Genomic DNA, 21189 nt, shown 5'->3' with positions numbered 1-21189 from the left:
CCCCAGCGGCCAAGGCCGAGACGACCAAGGCCAAAGCGGTCAAGGAGTCGGTGGCCAAAGCCCCAGCGACGGTCCCAGCAGCTCCGAAGCAGAAGAAAAAGTCAAAGGAGGGTAAGAGTTCTGTCACCCCTCTCTCGATCCCTCCCCCTGCCACCCCCGTCCAACCCCCCCCCACCCCGGCCACCCCTGCTGAGGATTCCACTTCCTCTTCCTCCTTCCCCTACTCCTCAGCAGGTGTCCTTTCCCCTGCCCCGGCAGCCACTCTCCCTCCCCAGACCATGGTAGCGGTGGAATTAACCTTTCCTCCACCTGCCGCTATCTATTCCGAGGAGGATTTTCCCCTTCTTGTCTCCCCAGTTCCAACCCGGGGAAAGAGGAAGGTGGAGGACAGCCCTGCTACTGAATCCTCCAAAAAGAAGATTCTGGATTTCGTAGGCGAAAAGGAGGATACCCTCCCTGAGCCAGAAGAGATGGAGCACATGGTTGAGACCCTGGTGGCCGAGCCAGAAGAGGAGGAACTGGTGGTTGCCGAGATCGAGGCCGCGCTGCTTGACCAGATGGAGGAAGAGGGCCTGCTGGTGATCCCGTCACCAGCAGTCAACACCGACGAGGGACCACCCGACCGGAGTGGTAACTAAGGTGTATTGCCTGCGCTAACTTTTTCTTTTTTCCCTACATGATGGCTAATATTAACTTATTTTCCATTAATGTCAGGAGCATCAAGGACAAGTTCAGACGTCAGACTATTTATGCCTTCCTTACTTCCCAGTTGTGTGATGTTTATATGTTGCAGGAATGTTCCCTTCCCTCCTCTAGGTCCTTCAAACATCTGGCCAGGGAGTGGTCCCACGGTCCATCCTACTGGTCCGGTGGGGGTGACTGCAAGTCTGCGGGGGTCGCAATTCTGATCAGGGGGGGCGCATTCACGCTTGAGTCCATCCAGGAGCTCATCTGCGGCAGGGCTCTTGTTGTAGATGGCAACTGGGCGGGAGAACCTGTCAGGTTCATCAACGTGTATGCGTCCCCACTGAAGAATGAGCGTTTGGAGCTTTTCCAGACCCTGCGGCTTCAGCTTGCCACCACCAGGACCTTAGTGATGGCCGGGGATTTCAACTGCCCCATCGAGGAGGATGGTCGTAGTTCTGGCACATCTGCCAAGTTGGACATCACGTCCAAGCTGCTCATCGAGATGGTAACCGAGGCCTCTCTTCAGGACGTGGTGGGCTCCATGGGGAGAGGCTCCACGAACTATTCGTGGAGCCGACCCGATGGCTCACTCCGCTCCAGGATTGACTTTGTGTTCACCTCTCGGGCAGTCAGGCAGAGTAGGCACTCGATGGTCCCCTGCTTCTTCTCCGACCACAGAGCCATTCACTTACAAGGTGTCCTCGGCAACGGTTTTCCGTCCGGCCCCGGCTCCTGGAAGCTTAATTGTGCTCTGCTGGCTCAGGATGAAGTCGTGGAGGAGCTGAGAGCAGCCTACGCAATGTGGCAGTCCTACAAGGGTAGCTTCCAAACAGTCTCTGATTGGTGGGAATATGTTAAACTTGAGTTTCGCTGTTTCTTTCAGGCCAAGGGTCGACAACAGGCATGTGAGAAGAGGAGGGACTTCAGAGGGCTGCAGCGCGAGCTGCGGTCGCTGCAGGACCTTCTTCACTGCGGCTGGGACGTGAGGGAGGAGCTGGAGGAGACCAAGAAGAGCCTGAAAAGGCACTTTGAGGAGGAGTCCAAGCGAATCGTCTTCCGTTCCAAAGTGGAGAATCTGGAGAAGGGTGAGAAATGTAACTCATTCTTTTTCAGGAAAATTCATGCCGGTCACACGCCCCTGAACGAGCTGCGAGACGAGAGCGGAAACATGCGACGTGGGAAGGAGGACGTGATGAGGGTCGTCAGCGACTTCTACAGCGAACTCTACTCCCACAAGACTACCGACCCCGACGCTGCTGATAAGTTCCTGTCAGGTATCACTAACCATCTTGATCCTGCAGGCACGGCAGCCTTGGACAAACCTCTGATGGTGGGCGAATTGCTCTCTGCCGCTAAATCCTTTAGGACCGGCAGGACCCCAGGCAGTGATGGTCTTCCAGCGGAGCTCTATGTAGCGCTGGGAGACCTCATCTGTCCGGACCTGTTGGACCTGTACGAGGAGATGGTGGTGGAGGGTAGAATGCCTCCATCTTTGAGGGAAGGAATGGTCACGATCCTGTACAAGCGGAAGGGAGAGAGGTGCGACCTGAGGAATTGGCGTCCCATCACTCTGCTCAACGTGGACTACAAGATCCTGGCCAAGACGATGGCGACACGACTTAAGACGGTCATCGGACGGATCATCCACCCGGACCAGACCTGCGGCATCCCTGGACGTCGCATCGCAGACAGCCTCGCTCTCGTGCGGGACACGGTCGAGTACATCAAGGTCCGCCGCGCACACGCGGCCCTGGTCTCCTTGGATCAGGAGAAGGCCTTCGACCGGGTTTCCCACGAGTTCATGGGCCGAGCTCTGCACCGGTTAGGTTTGGGTAACATGTTTTGTTCGTATGTCCGTTTGATGTATTTTGATATCCACAGCTCGGTGTTGGTGAAAGGCTGGAAGACTGACCCCTTCCCTGTCCTCTCTGGGGTCAGACAAGGCTGCCCTCTATCACCTCTTCTTTTTGTTTGTGTTATAGAACTCTTCGCAGAGGCTATCCGGCAGAATGGAGAGATCAGAGGGATCACCGCACCGGGTCCGGGACGACACGAGGTCAAGTGCTCGCTCTACATGGACGACGTCACCGTCTTCTGCTCTGATCGTGGTTCAGTCGACGCCCTCGTCCAGACGTGTGAGAGGTTCGGCCGGGCTTCAGGGGCCAAAGTCAACTGCAGGAAGTCGGAAGCCATGCTCTTCGGGGATTGGCAGCCGGCCTCCTCCGCCCCCTTCCCCTTCAACATTCAACCGGATTTCCTCAAGGTGCTGGGAGTCTGGTTCGGGAAGGAAGGAGCGGCCCTCAAGTCCTGGCAAGAACGCTTGGCCAAGGTGAAGCAACGGATCGGACTCTGGAGCCTCAGACACCTCACTTGTGAGGGTAAGGCACTCGTCCTGCGTAATGAGGTCCTGCCCGTCTTGCAGTACACGGCGCAGGCCTGGCCCCCACACGTCACTGTGTGCAGGGCCATTACCAGGACAGTGTTTCACTTTGTCTGGGGATCCAAGATAGACAGAGTCAGGCGGGCCGTCATGTACAAGGAGCCTCGCAAGGGTGGGAAGGGCGTTCCAGATATCCCCACCCTCCTGCGATCCTCTTTTGTGTGTGATTGTGTTCGCCGGACTTTGCAAGTCAAGAATGGCTCCGCGGGCAGGTCCATGTCTCGCTTCTTCCTGCTTCCTCTTTGGAGGCGACTCGGCTGGGACAAGTGGGACAGCTCCTTCCCCTACAACTGGACGACGCCATGGTTCTACGGAGACGTCGTTCGATTTGTGGGGGAACATCAACTGGAGGGACTCAAGCCCGACTTGTGGAAGCCCAAAACTATCCACAAGCTCATCAGAGCCAAGGATGACGTGGAGAACATCACAGGACTTCACCAGGACACGCTGGAGACTGTGTGGACAAATGTGTCGTCTGACAGGCTGACCAACGGGCACAAGGACTTGTCGTGGATGGCGATTCAGGGCGGACTGCCCGTCCGGTCATTCATGCATGCCCGGAACCTGTGCAAGACCCAGTACTGCCCAAGGTGCCCCTTCGTGGAGGAAACATCTTTGCACACTTTTTGGGACTGCGGATTTGCACAGCGCCTGTTGACTGCCCTTGAGGACGACCTGAGGAACTCTGTCCTCAGGGCGAGCCTATCGCACCATTCTGTGCTTTACGGACTCTTCCCTGGGGTTCATACCGTCGGAGCCATCCAGGAGGCTTGGCACCTTATGAACTGCTTCAAGGATGCCGTTTGGGTCGCCAGGAACCGGCTCATCTTGAGGAGGGAGAGGATGTCCATCCAGGACTGCCGCAGGCTGATCCACAGTCTGCTCAGAGACTATTCCATCGTGGACGGTCCGGAGGACGAGGATGAGGACTAAACCCCTCCTCCCCCTCTCCCCTTATGTGTCTTGTCTTTCAATAAAGCTTCGGGCCTGTGATTTTCCCCTCCCCATCCCCTTTTTCCCAATCCCCATCCCTTATCACGGTTCGTCGTACTGTATTGATTGACATGCTTTTTCTTTCAGATTGAGTGTTTTGTGTAGCATAGGGGTGTGATGTGTCTAGTTAGTGCGTCGTATCCTCATGCTATGTAAATATGATGTAGAATTCTGTGTGTACTGGGCTGCGGCACTGTACACTGTCTGTTAACTTATTTTTTGTGCTAATAAAAGATATATTCAATCAAAAAAATCTGTTCTTATCAGTTTAATATCTGATACGTCCCCTATCTGGGGACCATATATTAAATGGATTTTTAGAACAGGGAGATGGAAAAAGAGCTTGCTCTGTCCACTCCACGCATTGACCTGGTATTGCAGTATCTCCAGGACCGGTGCACCCCTTCTTTAATGCAGTTTCTAAAATCAGAAAGAATTGAATTCAATGCTTTTTGTTCATTTTGCTTGTTTGTCGGATTTTGGGATGGACTCTTTGGCTTTGCTTTTCTTCTCCTCATTGGATTTTTCATGTTAAAAGTTGCAGAAGCCAGATGACAAGCTCATTTTGGTTCAACTTCAGCAACTGTGCATTGCATTGCCATGTAATGTAATGTAATGCAATGCTATCTATCTAGCTCTCCCTCTATACTTCCTTTTGGATAAACAGACATATTAGGCAAGCATTTTGGAGCTTTCACCTAAATAACTACAGGTGGTGAGATAAGCTGCACAATATAATTGACCTTTCAGTATATTGTTGCACACACACCATCTATTTAGCAAATGCCCTTGTTATCAACAGCAGCCTTTTAAACTCACCTGAGCTAACAGGTATGTGAGCTGGTTACTCTGCTGCGCTTAAAATTTCTTTTTTGGTTTGCTACAATGCCTTTTCTGAAACGTTGTCTCCCTCTGCTGGAACACTGACTTCTTTCATTTAATGCCTGCAGACTATAAAAGAGAAACCAACCCAAAAAGTTTGGTTGATTAGTCTGTGGCATTCTTTTAAACTGTTGCTTATGGCGGTCTCTGTGAGCTTCTCAGTGACATTCAGCCATCCAGGTATCCCGCCTGCAGTAGACGGAATGTGGCAATGGAACGCTGGCTGCGCGTGTCATAATAGGCTCTGAGCCTTTATATACCTGCGCACAGCAGCAGCCACCTTCAGTCTGCTGCTGGACAGCCAGCAGCAGCAGCAGCAGGAGAGGTAATTAATCAGCAACCCTCCTGCTAAGGGTAGACAGCTGCTCGTTCCACCCCTCCCCGCCTTAATTGGTTCTCCTCCCTTCCAACGGTGTTGAGGCGGGTGGGAACAGCCGGGGGTTGAGGGTACTGTGCTAAAAGAGGTGGAGTTATGCAGATCTAAAACGCGTGGATTGCAGCAGCAGCAAGCCGAAAAGTGCAGGCATGTGAGGGATCTAGAGGTTGACAGCATGTCTTCTTAACGGGAGTCCAGGTGGCCATCTCCACAAATGGACTTTTCAGAATCCTTGGGTGGCACCGTAGTCGGAAACCAATTCTGGTTATCGCTTCTCGGCCTTTTGGCTAAGATCAAGTGTAGTATCTGTTCTTATCAGTTTAATATCTGATACGTCCCCTATCTGGGGACCATATATTAAATGGATTTTTAGAACAGGGAGATGGAAAAAGAGCTTGCTCTGTCCACTCCACGCATTGACCTGGTATTGCAGTATCTCCAGGACCGGTGCACCCCTTCTTTAATGCAGTTTCTAAAATCAGAAAGAATTGAATTCAATGCTTTTTGTTCATTTTGCTTGTTTGTCGGATTTTGGGATGGACTCTTTGGCTTTGCTTTTCTTCTCCTCATTGGATTTTTCATGTTAAAAGTTGCAGAAGCCAGATGACAAGCTCATTTTGGTTCAACTTCAGCAACTGTGCATTGCATTGCCATGTAATGTAATGTAATGCAATGCTATCTATCTAGCTCTCCCTCTATACTTCCTTTTGGATAAACAGACATATTAGGCAAGCATTTTGGAGCTTTCACCTAAATAACTACAGGTGGTGAGATAAGCTGCACAATATAATTGACCTTTCAGTATATTGTTGCACACACACCATCTATTTAGCAAATGCCCTTGTTATCAACAGCAGCCTTTTAAACTCACCTGAGCTAACAGGTATGTGAGCTGGTTACTCTGCTGCGCTTAAAATTTCTTTTTTGGTTTGCTACAATGCCTTTTCTGAAACGTTGTCTCCCTCTGCTGGAACACTGACTTCTTTCATTTAATGCCTGCAGACTATAAAAGAGAAACCAACCCAAAAAGTTTGGTTGATTAGTCTGTGGCATTCTTTTAAACTGTTGCTTATGGCGGTCTCTGTGAGCTTCTCAGTGACATTCAGCCATCCAGGTATCCCGCCTGCAGTAGACGGAATGTGGCAATGGAACGCTGGCTGCGCGTGTCATAATATGCTCTGAGCCTTTATATACCTGCGCACAGCAGCAGCCACCTTCAGTCTGCTGCTGGACAGCCAGCAGCAGCAGCAGCAGGAGAGGTAATTAATCAGCAACCCTCCTGCTAAGGGTAGACAGCTGCTCGTTCCACCCCCCCCCCGCCTTAATTGGTTCTCCTCCCTTCCAACGGTGTTGAGGCGGGTGGGAACAGCCGGGGGTTGAGGGTACTGTGCTAAAAGAGGTGGAGTTATGCAGATCTAAAACGCGTGGATTGCAGCAGCAGCAAGCCGAAAAGTGCAGGCATGTGAGGGATCTAGAGGTTGACAGCATGTCTTCTTAACGGGAGTCCAGGTGGCCATCTCCACAAATGGACTTTTCAGAATCCTTGGGTGGCACCGTAGTCGGAAACCAATTCTGGTTATCGCTTCTCGGCCTTTTGGCTAAGATCAAGTGTAGTATCTGTTCTTATCAGTTTAATATCTGATACGTCCCCTATCTGGGGACCATATATTAAATGGATTTTTAGAACAGGGAGATGGAAAAAGAGCTTGCTCTGTCCACTCCACGCATTGACCTGGTATTGCAGTATCTCCAGGACCGGTGCACCCCTTCTTTAATGCAGTTTCTAAAATCAGAAAGAATTGAATTCAATGCTTTTTGTTCATTTTGCTTGTTTGTCGGATTTTGGGATGGACTCTTTGGCTTTGCTTTTCTTCTCCTCATTGGATTTTTCATGTTAAAAGTTGCAGAAGCCAGATGACAAGCTCATTTTGGTTCAACTTCAGCAACTGTGCATTGCATTGCCATGTAATGTAATGTAATGCAATGCTATCTATCTAGCTCTCCCTCTATACTTCCTTTTGGATAAACAGACATATTAGGCAAGCATTTTGGAGCTTTCACCTAAATAACTACAGGTGGTGAGATAAGCTGCACAATATAATTGACCTTTCAGTATATTGTTGCACACACACCATCTATTTAGCAAATGCCCTTGTTATCAACAGCAGCCTTTTAAACTCACCTGAGCTAACAGGTATGTGAGCTGGTTACTCTGCTGCGCTTAAAATTTCTTTTTTGGTTTGCTACAATGCCTTTTCTGAAACGTTGTCTCCCTCTGCTGGAACACTGACTTCTTTCATTTAATGCCTGCAGACTATAAAAGAGAAACCAACCCAAAAAGTTTGGTTGATTAGTCTGTGGCATTCTTTTAAACTGTTGCTTATGGCGGTCTCTGTGAGCTTCTCAGTGACATTCAGCCATCCAGGTATCCCGCCTGCAGTAGACGGAATGTGGCAATGGAACGCTGGCTGCGCGTGTCATAATAGGCTCTGAGCCTTTATATACCTGCGCACAGCAGCAGCCACCTTCAGTCTGCTGCTGGACAGCCAGCAGCAGCAGCAGCAGGAGAGGTAATTAATCAGCAACCCTCCTGCTAAGGGTAGACAGCTGCTCGTTCCACCCCCCCCCCGCCTTAATTGGTTCTCCTCCCTTCCAACGGTGTTGAGGCGGGTGGGAACAGCCGGGGGTTGAGGGTACTGTGCTAAAAGAGGTGGAGTTATGCAGATCTAAAACGCGTGGATTGCAGCAGCAGCAAGCCGAAAAGTGCAGGCATGTGAGGGATCTAGAGGTTGACAGCATGTCTTCTTAACGGGAGTCCAGGTGGCCATCTCCACAAATGGACTTTTCAGAATCCTTGGGTGGCACCGTAGTCGGAAACCAATTCTGGTTATCGCTTCTCGGCCTTTTGGCTAAGATCAAGTGTAGTATCTGTTCTTATCAGTTTAATATCTGATACGTCCCCTATCTGGGGACCATATATTAAATGGATTTTTAGAACAGGGAGATGGAAAAAGAGCTTGCTCTGTCCACTCCACGCATTGACCTGGTATTGCAGTATCTCCAGGACCGGTGCACCCCTTCTTTAATGCAGTTTCTAAAATCAGAAAGAATTGAATTCAATGCTTTTTGTTCATTTTGCTTGTTTGTCGGATTTTGGGATGGACTCTTTGGCTTTGCTTTTCTTCTCCTCATTGGATTTTTCATGTTAAAAGTTGCAGAAGCCAGATGACAAGCTCATTTTGGTTCAACTTCAGCAACTGTGCATTGCATTGCCATGTAATGTAATGTAATGCAATGCTATCTATCTAGCTCTCCCTCTATACTTCCTTTTGGATAAACAGACATATTAGGCAAGCATTTTGGAGCTTTCACCTAAATAACTACAGGTGGTGAGATAAGCTGCACAATATAATTGACCTTTCAGTATATTGTTGCACACAGACCATCTATTTAGCAAATGCCCTTGTTATCAACAGCAGCCTTTTAAACTCACCTGAGCTAACAGGTATGTGAGCTGGTTACTCTGCTGCGCTTAAAATTTCTTTTTTGGTTTGCTACAATGCCTTTTCTGAAACGTTGTCTCCCTCTGCTGGAACACTGACTTCTTTCATTTAATGCCTGCAGACTATAAAAGAGAAACCAACCCAAAAAGTTTGGTTGATTAGTCTGTGGCATTCTTTTAAACTGTTGCTTATGGCGGTGTCTGTGAGCTTCTCAGTGACATTCAGCAATCCAGGTATCCCGCCTGCAGTAGACGGAATGTGGCAATGGAACGCTGGCTGCGCGTGTCATAATAGGCTCTGAGCCTTTATATACCTGCGCACAGCAGCAGCCACCTTCAGTCTGCTGCTGGACAGCCAGCAGCAGCAGCAGCAGGAGAGGTAATTAATCAGCAACCCTCCTGCTAAGGGTAGACAGCTGCTCGTTCCACCCCCCCCCCGCCTTAATTGGTTCTCCTCCCTTCCAACGGTGTTGAGGCGGGTGGGAACAGCCGGGGGTTGAGGGTACTGTGCTAAAAGAGGTGGAGTTATGCAGATCTAAAACGCGTGGATTGCAGCAGCAGCAAGCCGAAAAGTGCAGGCATGTGAGGGATCTAGAGGTTGACAGCATGTCTTCTTAACGGGAGTCCAGGTGGCCATCTCCACAAATGGACTTTTCAGAATCCTTGGGTGGCACCGTAGTCGGAAACCAATTCTGGTTATCGCTTTTCGGCCTTTTGGCTAAGATCAAGTGTAGTATCTGTTCTTATCAGTTTAATATCTGATACGTCCCCTATCTGGGGACCATATATTAAATGGATTTTTAGAACAGGGAGATGGAAAAAGAGCTTGCTCTGTCCACTCCACGCATTGACCTGGTATTGCAGTATCTCCAGGACCGGTGCACCCCTTCTTTAATGCAGTTTCTAAAATCAGAAAGAATTGAATTCAATGCTTTTTGTTCATTTTGCTTGTTTGTCGGATTTTGGGATGGACTCTTTGGCTTTGCTTTTCTTCTCCTCATTGGATTTTTCATGTTAAAAGTTGCAGAAGCCAGATGACAAGCTCATTTTGGTTCAACTTCAGCAACTGTGCATTGCATTGCCATGTAATGTAATGTAATGCAATGCTATCTATCTAGCTCTCCCTCTATACTTCCTTTTGGATAAACAGACATATTAGGCAAGCATTTTGGAGCTTTCACCTAAATAACTACAGGTGGTGAGATAAGCTGCACAATATAATTGACCTTTCAGTATATTGTTGCACACACACCATCTATTTAGCAAATGCCCTTGTTATCAACAGCAGCCTTTTAAACTCACCTGAGCTAACAGGTATGTGAGCTGGTTACTCTGCTGCGCTTAAAATTTCTTTTTTGGTTTGCTACAATGCCTTTTCTGAAACGTTGTCTCCCTCTGCTGGAACACTGACTTCTTTCATTTAATGCCTGCAGACTATAAAAGAGAAACCAACCCAAAAAGTTTGGTTGATTAGTCTGTGGCATTCTTTTAAACTGTTGCTTATGGCGGTCTCTGTGAGCTTCTCAGTGACATTCAGCCATCCAGGTATCCCGCCTGCAGTAGACGGAATGTGGCAATGGAACGCTGGCTGCGCGTGTCATAATAGGCTCTGAGCCTTTATATACCTGCGCACAGCAGCAGCCACCTTCAGTCTGCTGCTGGACAGCCAGCAGCAGCAGCAGGAGAGGTAATTAATCAGCAACCCTCCTGCTAAGGGTAGACAGCTGCTCGTTCCACCCCCCCCCCGCCTTAATTGGTTCTCCTCCCTTCCAACGGTGTTGAGGCGGGTGGGAACAGCCGGGGGTTGAGGGTACTGTGCTAAAAGAGGTGGAGTTATGCAGATCTAAAACGCGTGGATTGCAGCAGCAGCAAGCCGAAAAGTGCAGGCATGTGAGGGATCTAGAGGTTGACAGCATGTCTTCTTAACGGGAGTCCAGGTGGCCATCTCCACAAATGGACTTTTCAGAATCCTTGGGTGGCACCGTAGTCGGAAACCAATTCTGGTTATCGCTTCTTGGCCTTTTGGCTAAGATCAAGTGTAGTATCTGTTCTTATCAGTTTAATATCTGATACGTCCCCTATCTGGGGACCATATATTAAATGGATTTTTAGAACAGGGAGATGGAAAAAGAGCTTGCTCTGTCCACTCCACGCATTGACCTGGTATTGCAGTATCTCCAGGACCGGTGCACCCCTTCTTTAATGCAGTTTCTAAAATCAGAAAGAATTGAATTCAATGCTTTTTGTTCATTTTGCTTGTTTGTCGGATTTTGGGATGGACTCTTTGGCTTTGCTTTTCTTCTCCTCATTGGATTTTTCATGTTAAAAGTTGCAGAAGCCAGATGACAAGCTCATTTTGGTTCAACTTCAGCAACTGTGCATTGCATTGCCATGTAATGTAATGTAATGCAATGCTATCTATCTAGCTCTCCCTCTATACTTCCTTTTGGATAAACAGACATATTAGGCAAGCATTTTGGAGCTTTCACCTAAATAACTACAGGTGGTGAGATAAGCTGCACAATATAATTGACCTTTCAGTATATTGTTGCACACACACCATCTATTTAGCAAATGCCCTTGTTATCAACAGCAGCCTTTTAAACTCACCTGAGCTAACAGGTATGTGAGCTGGTTACTCTGCTGCGCTTAAAATTTCTTTTTTGGTTTGCTACAATGCCTTTTCTGAAACGTTGTCTCCCTCTGCTGGAACACTGACTTCTTTCATTTAATGCCTGCAGACTATAAAAGAGAAACCAACCCAAAAAGTTTGGTTGATTAGTCTGTGGCATTCTTTTAAACTGTTGCTTATGGCGGTCTCTGTGAGCTTCTCAGTGACATTCAGCCATCCAGGTATCCCGCCTGCAGTAGACGGAATGTGGCAATGGAACGCTGGCTGCGCGTGTCATAATAGGCTCTGAGCCTTTATATACCTGCGCACAGCAGCAGCCACCTTCAGTCTGCTGCTGGACAGCCAGCAGCAGCAGGAGAGGTAATTAATCAGCAACCCTCCTGCTAAGGGTAGACAGCTGCTCGTTCCACCCCCCCCCCCCCGCCTTAATTGGTTCTCCTCCCTTCCAACGGTGTTGAGGCGGGTGGGAACAGCCGGGGGTTGAGGGTACTGTGCTAAAAGAGGTGGAGTTATGCAGATCTAAAACGCGTGGATTGCAGCAGCAGCAAGCCGAAAAGTGCAGGCATGTGAGGGATCTAGAGGTTGACAGCATGTCTTCCTAACGGGAGTCCAGGTGGCCATCTCCACAAATGGACTTTTCAGAATCCTTGGGTGGCACCGTAGTCGGAAACCAATTCTGGTTATCGCTTCTCGGCCTTTTGGCTAAGATCAAGTGTAGTATCTGTTCTTATCAGTTTAATATCTGATACGTCCCCTATCTGGGGACCATATATTAAATGGATTTTTAGAACAGGGAGATGGAAAAAGAGCTTGCTCTGTCCACTCCACGCATTGACCTGGTATTGCAGTATCTCCAGGACCGGTGCACCCCTTCTTTAATGCAGTTTCTAAAATCAGAAAGAATTGAATTCAATGCTTTTTGTTCATTTTGCTTGTTTGTCGGATTTTGGGATGGACTCTTTGGCTTTGCTTTTCTTCTCCTCATTGGATTTTTCATGTTAAAAGTTGCAGAAGCCAGATGACAAGCTCATTTTGGTTCAACTTCAGCAACTGTGCATTGCATTGCCATGTAATGTAATGTAATGCAATGCTATCTATCTAGCTCTCCCTCTATACTTCCTTTTGGATAAACAGACATATTAGGCAAGCATTTTGGAGCTTTCACCTAAATAACTACAGGTGGTGAGATAAGCTGCACAATATAATTGACCTTTCAGTATATTGTTGCACACACACCATCTATTTAGCAAATGCCCTTGTTATCAACAGCAGCCTTTTAAACTCACCTGAGCTAACAGGTATGTGAGCTGGTTACTCTGCTGCGCTTAAAATTTCTTTTTTGGTTTGCTACAATGCCTTTTCTGAAACGTTGTCTCCCTCTGCTGGAACACTGACTTCTTTCATTTAATGCCTGCAGACTATAAAAGAGAAACCAACCCAAAAAGTTTGGTTGATTAGTCTGTGGCATTCTTTTAAACTGTTGCTTATGGCGGTCTCTGTGAGCTTCTCAGTGACATTCAGCCATCCAGGTATCCCGCCTGCAGTAGACGGAATGTGGCAATGGAACGCTGGCTGCGCGTGTCATAATAGGCTCTGAGCCTTTATATACCTGCGCACAGCAGCAGCCACCTTCAGTCTGCTGCTGGACAGCCAGCAGCAGCAGCAGCAGGAGAGGTAATTAATCAGCAACCCTCCTGCTAAGGGTAGACAGCTGCTCGTTCCACCCCCCCCCCGCCTTAATTGGTTCTCCTCCCTTCCAACGGTGTTGAGGCGGGTGGGAACAGCCGGGGGTTGAGGGTACTGTGCTAAAAGAGGTGGAGTTATGCAGATCTAAAACGCGTGGATTGCAGCAGCAGCAAGCCGAAAAGTGCAGGCATGTGAGGGATCTAGAGGTTGACAGCATGTCTTCTTAACGGGAGTCCAGGTGGCCATCTCCACAAATGGACTTTTCAGAATCCTTGGGTGGCACCGTAGTCGGAAACCAATTCTGGTTATCGCTTCTCGGCCTTTTGGCTAAGATCAAGTGTAGTATCTGTTCTTATCAGTTTAATATCTGATACGTCCCCTATCTGGGGACCATATATTAAATGGATTTTTAGAACAGGGAGATGGAAAAAGAGCTTGCTCTGTCCACTCCACGCATTGACCTGGTATTGCAGTATCTCCAGGACCGGTGCACCCCTTCTTTAATGCAGTTTCTAAAATCAGAAAGAATTGAATTCAATGCTTTTTGTTCATTTTGCTTGTTTGTCGGATTTTGGGATGGACTCTTTGGCTTTGCTTTTCTTCTCCTCATTGGATTTTTCATGTTAAAAGTTGCAGAAGCCAGATGACAAGCTCATTTTGGTTCAACTTCAGCAACTGTGCATTGCATTGCCATGTAATGTAATGTAATGCAATGCTATCTATCTAGCTCTCCCTCTATACTTCCTTTTGGATAAACAGACATATTAGGCAAGCATTTTGGAGCTTTCACCTAAATAACTACAGGTGGTGAGATAAGCTGCACAATATAATTGACCTTTCAGTATATTGTTGCACACACACCATCTATTTAGCAAATGCCCTTGTTATCAACAGCAGCCTTTTAAACTCACCTGAGCTAACAGGTATGTGAGCTGGTTACTCTGCTGCGCTTAAAATTTCTTTTTTGGTTTGCTACAATGCCTTTTCTGAAACGTTGTCTCCCTCTGCTGGAACACTGACTTCTTTCATTTAATGCCTGCAGACTATAAAAGAGAAACCAACCCAAAAAGTTTGGTTGATTAGTCTGTGGCATTCTTTTAAACTGTTGCTTATGGCGGTCTCTGTGAGCTTCTCAGTGACATTCAGCCATCCAGGTATCCCGCCTGCAGTAGACGGAATGTGGCAATGGAACGCTGGCTGCGCGTGTTATAATAGGCTCTGAGCCTTTATATACCTGCGCACAGCAGCAGCCACCTTCAGTCTGCTGCTGGACAGCCAGCAGCAGCAGCAGCAGGAGAGGTAATTAATCAGCAACCCTCCTGCTAAGGGTAGACAGCTGCTCGTTCCACCCCCCCCCCCGCCTTAATTGGTTCTCCTCCCTTCCAACGGTGTTGAGGCGGGTGGGAACAGCCGGGGGTTGAGGGTACTGTGCTAAAAGAGGTGGAGTTATGCAGATCTAAAACGCGTGGATTGCAGCAGCAGCAAGCCGAAAAGTGCAGGCATGTGAGGGATCTAGAGGTTGACAGCATGTCTTCTTAACGGGAGTCCAGGTGGCCATCTCCACAAATGGACTTTTCAGAATCCTTGGGTGGCACCGTAGTCGGAAACCAATTCTGGTTATCGCTTCTCGGCCTTTTGGCTAAGATCAAGTGTAGTATCTGTTCTTATCAGTTTAATATCTGATACGTCCCCTATCTGGGGACCATATATTAAATGGATTTTTAGAACAGGGAGATGGAAAAAGAGCTTGCTCTGTCCACTCCACGCATTGACCTGGTATTGCAGTATCTCCAGGACCGGTGCACCCCTTCTTTAATGCAGTTTCTAAAATCAGAAAGAATTGAATTCAATGCTTTTTGTTCATTTTGCTTGTTTGTCGGATTTTGGGATGGACTCTTTGGCTTTGCTTTTCTTCTCCTCATTGGATTTTTCATGTTAAAAGTTGCAGAAGCCAGATGACAAGCTCATTTTGGTTCAACTTCAGCAACTGTGCATTGCATTGCCATGTAATGTAATGTAATGCAATGCTATCTATCTAGCTCTCCCTCTATACTTCCTTTTGGATAAACAGACATATTAGGCAAGCATTTTGGAGCTTTCACCTAAATAACTACAGGTGGTGAGATAAGCTGCACAATATAATTGACCTTTCAGTATATTGTTGCACACACACCATCTATTTAGCAAATGCCCTTGTTATCAACAGCAGCCTTTTAAACTCACCTGAGCTAACAGGTATGTGAGCTGGTTACTCTGCTGCGCTTAAAATTTCTTTTTTGGTTTGCTACAATGCCTTTTCTGAAACGTTGTCTCCCTCTGCTGGAACACTGACTTCTTTCATTTAATGCCTGCAGACTATAAAAGAGAAACCAACCCAAAAAGTTTGGTTGATTAGTCTGTGGCATTCTTTTAAACTGTTGCTTATGGCGGTCTCTGTGAGCTTCTCAGTGACATTCAGCCATCCAGGTATCCCGCCTGCAGTAGACGGAATGTGGCAATGGAACGCTGGCTGCGCGTGTCATAATAGGCTCTGAGCCTTTATATACCTGCGCACAGCAGCAGCCACCTTCAGTCTGCTGCTGGACAGCCAGCAGCAGCAGCAGCAGGAGAGGTAATTAATCAGCAACCCTCCTGCTAAGGGTAGACAGCTGCTCGTTCCAACCCCCCCCCGCCTTAATTGGTTCTCCTCCCTTCCAACGGTGTTGAGGCGGGTGGGAACAGCCGGGGGTTGAGGGTACTGTGCTAAAAGAGGTGGAGTTATGCAGATCTAAAACGCGTGGATTGCAGCAGCAGCAAGCCGAAAAGTGCAGGCATGTGAGGGATCTAGAGGTTGACAGCATGTCTTCTTAACGGGAGTCCAGGTGGCCATCTCCACAAATGGACTTTTCAGAATCCTTGGGTGGCACCGTAGTCGGAAACCAATTCTGGTTATCGCTTCTCGGCCTTTTGGCTAAGATCAAGTGTAGTATCTGTTCTTATCAGTTTAATATCTGATACGTCCCCTATCTGGGGACCATATATTAAATGGATTTTTAGAACAGGGAGATGGAAAAAGAGCTTGCTCTGTCCACTCCACGCATTGACCTAGTATTGCAGTATCTCCAGGACCGGTGCACCCCTTCTTTAATGCAATTTCTAAATTCAGAAAGAATTGAATTCAATGCTTTTTGTTCATTTTGCTTGTTTGTCGGATTTTGGGATGGACTCTTTGGCTTTGCTTTTCTTCTCCTCATTGGATTTTTCATGTTAAAAGTTGCAGAAGCCAGATGACAAGCTCATTTTGGTTCAACTTCAGCAACTGTGCATTGCATTGCCATGTAATGTAATGTAATGCAATGCTATCTATCTAGCTCTCCCTCTATACTTCCTTTTGGATAAACAGACATATTAGGCAAGCATTTTGGAGCTTTCACCTAAATAACTACAGGTGGTGAGATAAGCTGCACAATATAATTGACCTTTCAGTATATTGTTGCACACACACCATCTATTTAGCAAATGCCCTTGTTATCAACAGCAGCCTTTTAAACTCACCTGAGCTAACAGGTATGTGAGCTGGTTACTCTGCTGCGCTTAAAATTTCTTTTTTGGTTTGCTACAATGCCTTTTCTGAAACGTTGTCTCCCTCTGCTGGAACACTGACTTCTTTCATTTAATGCCTGCAGACTATAAAAGAGAAACCAACCCAAAAAGTTTGGTTGATTAGTCTGTGACATTCTTTTAAACTGTTGCTTATGGTGGTCTCTGTGAGCTTCTCAGTGACATTCAGCCATCCAGGTATCCCGCCTGCAGTAGACGGAATGTGGCAATGGAACGCTGGCTGCGCGTGTCATAATAGGCTCTGAGCCTTTATATACCTGCGCACAGCAGCAGCCACCTTCAGTCTGCTGCTGGACAGCCAGCAGCAGCAGCAGCAGGAGAGGTAATTAACCCCTTAAGCCCCGCGGGTGGTTTGCACGTTAATGACCGGGCCAATTTTTACAATTCTGACCACTGTCACTTTATGAGGTAATTACTCTCGAACGCTTCAACGGATCCCCCTGATTCTGAGATTGTTTTTTCGTGACATATTGTACTTCATGATTGTGGAAAAATTTCTTCGATATCACTTGCGTTTATTTGTGAAAAAAACAGAAATTTGGTGAAAATTTTGAAAATTTTGCAATTTTCAAAATTTGAATTTTTAAGCCCTGAAATCAGAGCGATATGTCACACAAAAGAGTTAATAAATAACATTTCCCACATGTCTACTTTACATCAGCACAATTTTGGAACCAAAATTTTTTTTTGTTAGGGAGCTATAAGGGTTAAAAGTTGACCAGCGATTTCTCATTTTTCCAACAAAATTTACAAAACCATTTTTTTAGGGACCACATCACATTTGAAGTCACTTTGAGAGGTCTTTATGACAGAAAATACCCAAAAGTGACACCATTCTAAAAACTGCACCCCTCAAGGTGCTCAAAACCACATTCAAGAACTTTATTAACCCTTCAGGTGCTTCACAGGAATTTTTTGAATGTGGAAGAAAAAAATGAACATTTAACTTTTTTCACAAAAATGTTAATTTAGACCCAATTTTTTTTATTTTCACAGGGGTAACAAGAAAAAATGGACCCCAAAATTTGTTGTGCAATTTCCCCTGGGCACGCAGATACCCAATATTTGGGGAAAAAATACTGTTTGGGCGCACGGCAGGGCTCGGAAGGGAAGGAGCGCTATTTGACTTTTTGATTGTAAAATTTGCTTGAATAATTAGTGGACGCCATGTTGTGTTTGGAGAGCCCATGTGTGCCCAAACTTTGGAGCTCCCCCACAAGTGACCCCATTTTGGAAACTAGACCCCCCAAGGCACCTTTCTAGATGCATAGTGAGCACTTGGAACCCCCAGGTGCTTCACAAATTGATTCGTAACAATGAAAAAGTGAAAAAAAAAACACTTTTTCATTTTTATGAATCAATTTGTGAAGCACCTGAGTGTTCCAAGTGCTCACAATGCATCTAGATAGGTGCCTTGGGGGGTCTAGTTTCCAAAATGGGGTCACTTGTGGGGGAGCTCCAATGTTTGGGCACACAGCGGCTCTCCAAACGCAACATGGTGTCGCTAACAATTTGAGCCGATTTTCCGTTAAATTTGTTAGAGGACACCATGTTGCATTTAGAGAGTCCCTGTGTGCCCAAACATTGGAGCTCCCCCACAAGTGACCCCATTTTGGAAACTAGACCCCCCAAGGCACCTATCTAGATGCATAGTGAGCACTTGGAACCCCCAGGTGCTTCACAAATTGATTCGTAACAATGAAAAAGTGAAAAAAAAAACACTTTTTCATTTGTATGAATCAATTTGTGAAGCACCTGAGGGTTCCAAGTGCTCACTATGCATCTAGATAGGTGCCTTGGGTGGTCTAGTTTCCAAAATGGGGTCACTTGTGGCGGAGCTCCAATATTTGGGCACACAGCGGCTCTCTAAATGCAACATGGTGTCCGCTAACAAATTTAACGCAAAATTGGCTCAAATTGTTAGCGACACCATGTTGCGTTTGGAGAGCTGCTGTGTGCCCAAACATTGGAGCTCCCCCACAAGTGACCCCATTTTGGAAACTAGACCCCCCAAGGCACCTATCTAGATGCATAGTGAGCACTTGGAACCCCCAGGTGCTTCACAAATTGATTCGTAACAATGAAAAAGTGAAAAAAAAAACACTTTTTCATTTTTATGAATCAATTTGTGAAGCACCTGGGGGTTCCAACTGCTCACTATGCATCTAGATAGGTGCCTTGGGGAGTCTAGTTTCCAAAATGGGGTCACTTGTGGGAGAGCTCCAATGTTTGGGCACACAGGGACTCTCTAAATGCAACATGGTATCCGCTAACAAATTGAATGGAAAATCGGCTCAAATTGTTAGCGGACACCACATTGCGTTTGGAGAGCTTCTCTGTGCCCAAACTTTGGAGCTCCCCCACAAGTGACCCCATTTTGGAAACTAGACCCCCCAAGGCACCTTTCTAGATGCATAGTGAGCACTTGGAACCCCCAGGTGCTTCACAAATTGATTCGTAATAATGAAAAAGTGAAAAAAAAAACACTTTTTCATTTTTACGAATCAATTTGTGAAGCACCTAGGGGTTCCAAGTGCTCACTATGCATCTAGATAGGTGCCTTGGGGGGTCTAGTTTCCAAAATGGGGTCACTTGTGGGGGAGCTCCAATGTTTGGGCACACAGGGACTCTCTAAATGCAACATGGTATCCGCTAACAAATTGAATGGAAAATCGGCTCAAATTGTTAGCGGACGCCACATTGCATTTGGAGAGCCCCTCTGTGCCCAAACTTTGGAGCTCCCCCACAAGTGACCCCATTTTGGAAACTAGACCCCCCAAGGCACCTTTCTAGATGCATAGTGAGCACTTGGAACCCCCAGGTGCTTCACAAATTGATTCGTAATAATGAAAAAGTGAAAAAAAAAACACTTTTTCATTTTTACGAATTAATTTGTGAAGCACCTAGGGGTTCCAAGTGCTCACTATGCATCTAGATAGGTGCCTTGGGGGGTCTAGTTTCCAAAATGGGGTCACTTGTGGGGGAGCTCCAATGTTTGGCCACACAGGGACTCTCTAAATGCAACATGGTATCCGCTAACAAATTGAATGGAAAATCGGCTCAAATTGTTAGCGGACGCCACATTGCGTTTGGAGAGCCCCTCTGTGCCCAAACTTTGGAGCTCCCCCACAAGTGACCCCATTTTGGAAACTAGACCCCCCAAGGCACCTTTCTAGATGCATAGTGAGCACTTGGAACCCCCAGGTGCTTCACAAATTGATTCGTAATAATGAAAAAGTGAAAAAAAAAAACACTTTTTCATTTTTACGAATTAATTTGTGAAGCACCTAGGGGTTCCAAGTGCTCACTATGCATCTAGATAGGTGCCTTGGGGGGTCTAGTTTCCAAAATGGGGTCACTTGTGGAGGAGCTCCAATGTTTGGGCACACAGGGACTCTCCAAATGCAACATGATATCCGCTAACAATTTGAGCCGACAATTTGTTAGCGGATATCATGTTGCATTTGGAGAGTCCCTGTGTGCCCAAACATTGGAGCTCCCCCACAAGTGACCCCATTTTGGAAACTAGACCCCCCAAGGCACCTATCTAGATTCATAGTGAGCACTTGGAACTCCAGGTGCTTCACAAATTGATTCATAAAAATGAAAAAGTGTTTTTTTTTTCACTTTTTCATTTTTACGAATCAATTTGTGAAGCACCTGGGGGTTCCAAGTGCTCACTATGCATCTAGAAAGGTGCCTTGGGGGGTCTAGTTTCCAAAATGGGGTCACTTGTGGGGGAGCTCCAAAGTTTGGGCACAGAGGGGCTCTCCAAACGCAATGTGGTGTCCGCTAACAATTTGAGCCGATTTTCCATTTAATTTGTTAGCGGATACCATGTTGCATTTAGAGAGTCCCTGTGTGCCCAAACATTGGAGCTCCCCCACAAGTGACCCCATTTTGGAAACTAGACCCCCCAAGGCACCTATCTAGATTCATAGTGAGCACTTGGAACCCCAGGTGCTTCACAAATTGATTCATAAAAATGAAAAAGTGTTTTTTTTTTCACTTTTTCATTTTTACGAATCAATTTGTGAAGCACCTGGGGGTTCCAAGTGCTCACTATGCATCTAGAAAGGTGCCTTGGGGGGTCTAGTTTCCAAAATGGGGTCACTTGTGGGGGAGCTCCAAAGTTTGGGCACAGAGGGGCTCTCCAAACGCAATGTGGTGTCCGCTAACAATTTGAGCCGATTTTCCATTCAATTTGTTAGCGGACACCATGTCGCGTTTGGAGAGCCCGTGATGTGCCTAAACAGTGGAGCTCCCCCACAAGTGTCCCCATTTTGGAAACTATACCCCTCAAAGATTTTATTAAGGTGTATAGTGAACATTTTGAACCCAGAGGTACGGCACATTATTTGTTTACATTAGGTCATCATATTGAATAAGTT

At 46.8% G+C, this 21189-nt stretch overlaps 10 non-coding genes across 10 annotated transcripts; all 10 read left to right on the top strand.

The window, feature by feature from the left end:
* The first annotated feature begins 4332 nt into the window (after positions 1-4332).
* Positions 4333-4526, top strand: LOC141185703 (U2 spliceosomal RNA). The gene has a single exon (XR_012260337.1). It is a non-coding gene; the product is annotated as a U2 spliceosomal RNA (small nuclear RNA).
* A 1119-nt stretch (positions 4527-5645) lies between these two features.
* On the top strand, positions 5646-5836 carry LOC141189137 (U2 spliceosomal RNA). The gene has a single exon (XR_012263207.1). It is a non-coding gene; the product is annotated as a U2 spliceosomal RNA (small nuclear RNA).
* A 1120-nt stretch (positions 5837-6956) lies between these two features.
* LOC141189136 (U2 spliceosomal RNA) lies at positions 6957-7147 on the top strand. Its single transcript, XR_012263206.1, has one exon. It is a non-coding gene; the product is annotated as a U2 spliceosomal RNA (small nuclear RNA).
* Positions 7148-8267: 1120 nt separating this feature from the next.
* LOC141189135 (U2 spliceosomal RNA) lies at positions 8268-8458 on the top strand. The gene has a single exon (XR_012263205.1). It is a non-coding gene; the product is annotated as a U2 spliceosomal RNA (small nuclear RNA).
* Positions 8459-9578: 1120 nt separating this feature from the next.
* LOC141185059 (U2 spliceosomal RNA) lies at positions 9579-9769 on the top strand. The gene has a single exon (XR_012259756.1). It is a non-coding gene; the product is annotated as a U2 spliceosomal RNA (small nuclear RNA).
* Positions 9770-10886: 1117 nt separating this feature from the next.
* On the top strand, positions 10887-11077 carry LOC141191207 (U2 spliceosomal RNA). Its single transcript, XR_012265206.1, has one exon. It is a non-coding gene; the product is annotated as a U2 spliceosomal RNA (small nuclear RNA).
* A 1117-nt stretch (positions 11078-12194) lies between these two features.
* Positions 12195-12385, top strand: LOC141189134 (U2 spliceosomal RNA). The gene has a single exon (XR_012263204.1). It is a non-coding gene; the product is annotated as a U2 spliceosomal RNA (small nuclear RNA).
* A 1120-nt stretch (positions 12386-13505) lies between these two features.
* Positions 13506-13696, top strand: LOC141189133 (U2 spliceosomal RNA). Its single transcript, XR_012263203.1, has one exon. It is a non-coding gene; the product is annotated as a U2 spliceosomal RNA (small nuclear RNA).
* Positions 13697-14817: 1121 nt separating this feature from the next.
* Positions 14818-15008, top strand: LOC141189132 (U2 spliceosomal RNA). Its single transcript, XR_012263202.1, has one exon. It is a non-coding gene; the product is annotated as a U2 spliceosomal RNA (small nuclear RNA).
* A 1120-nt stretch (positions 15009-16128) lies between these two features.
* Positions 16129-16319, top strand: LOC141185136 (U2 spliceosomal RNA). Its single transcript, XR_012259826.1, has one exon. It is a non-coding gene; the product is annotated as a U2 spliceosomal RNA (small nuclear RNA).
* The last annotated feature ends 4870 nt before the right edge of the window (positions 16320-21189 follow it).

This window comes from Phyllobates terribilis, unplaced genomic scaffold (genome assembly GCF_046119375.1).
Source record: "Phyllobates terribilis strain yellow unplaced genomic scaffold, ASM4611937v1 Scaffold_40__1_contigs__length_11209783, whole genome shotgun sequence".
In the NCBI taxonomy this organism is placed as follows: Eukaryota; Metazoa; Chordata; class Amphibia; order Anura; family Dendrobatidae; genus Phyllobates; species Phyllobates terribilis.
Note: the sequence above shows the minus strand (reverse complement) of the source record. Positions and strands in the feature narration are given on the sequence as shown.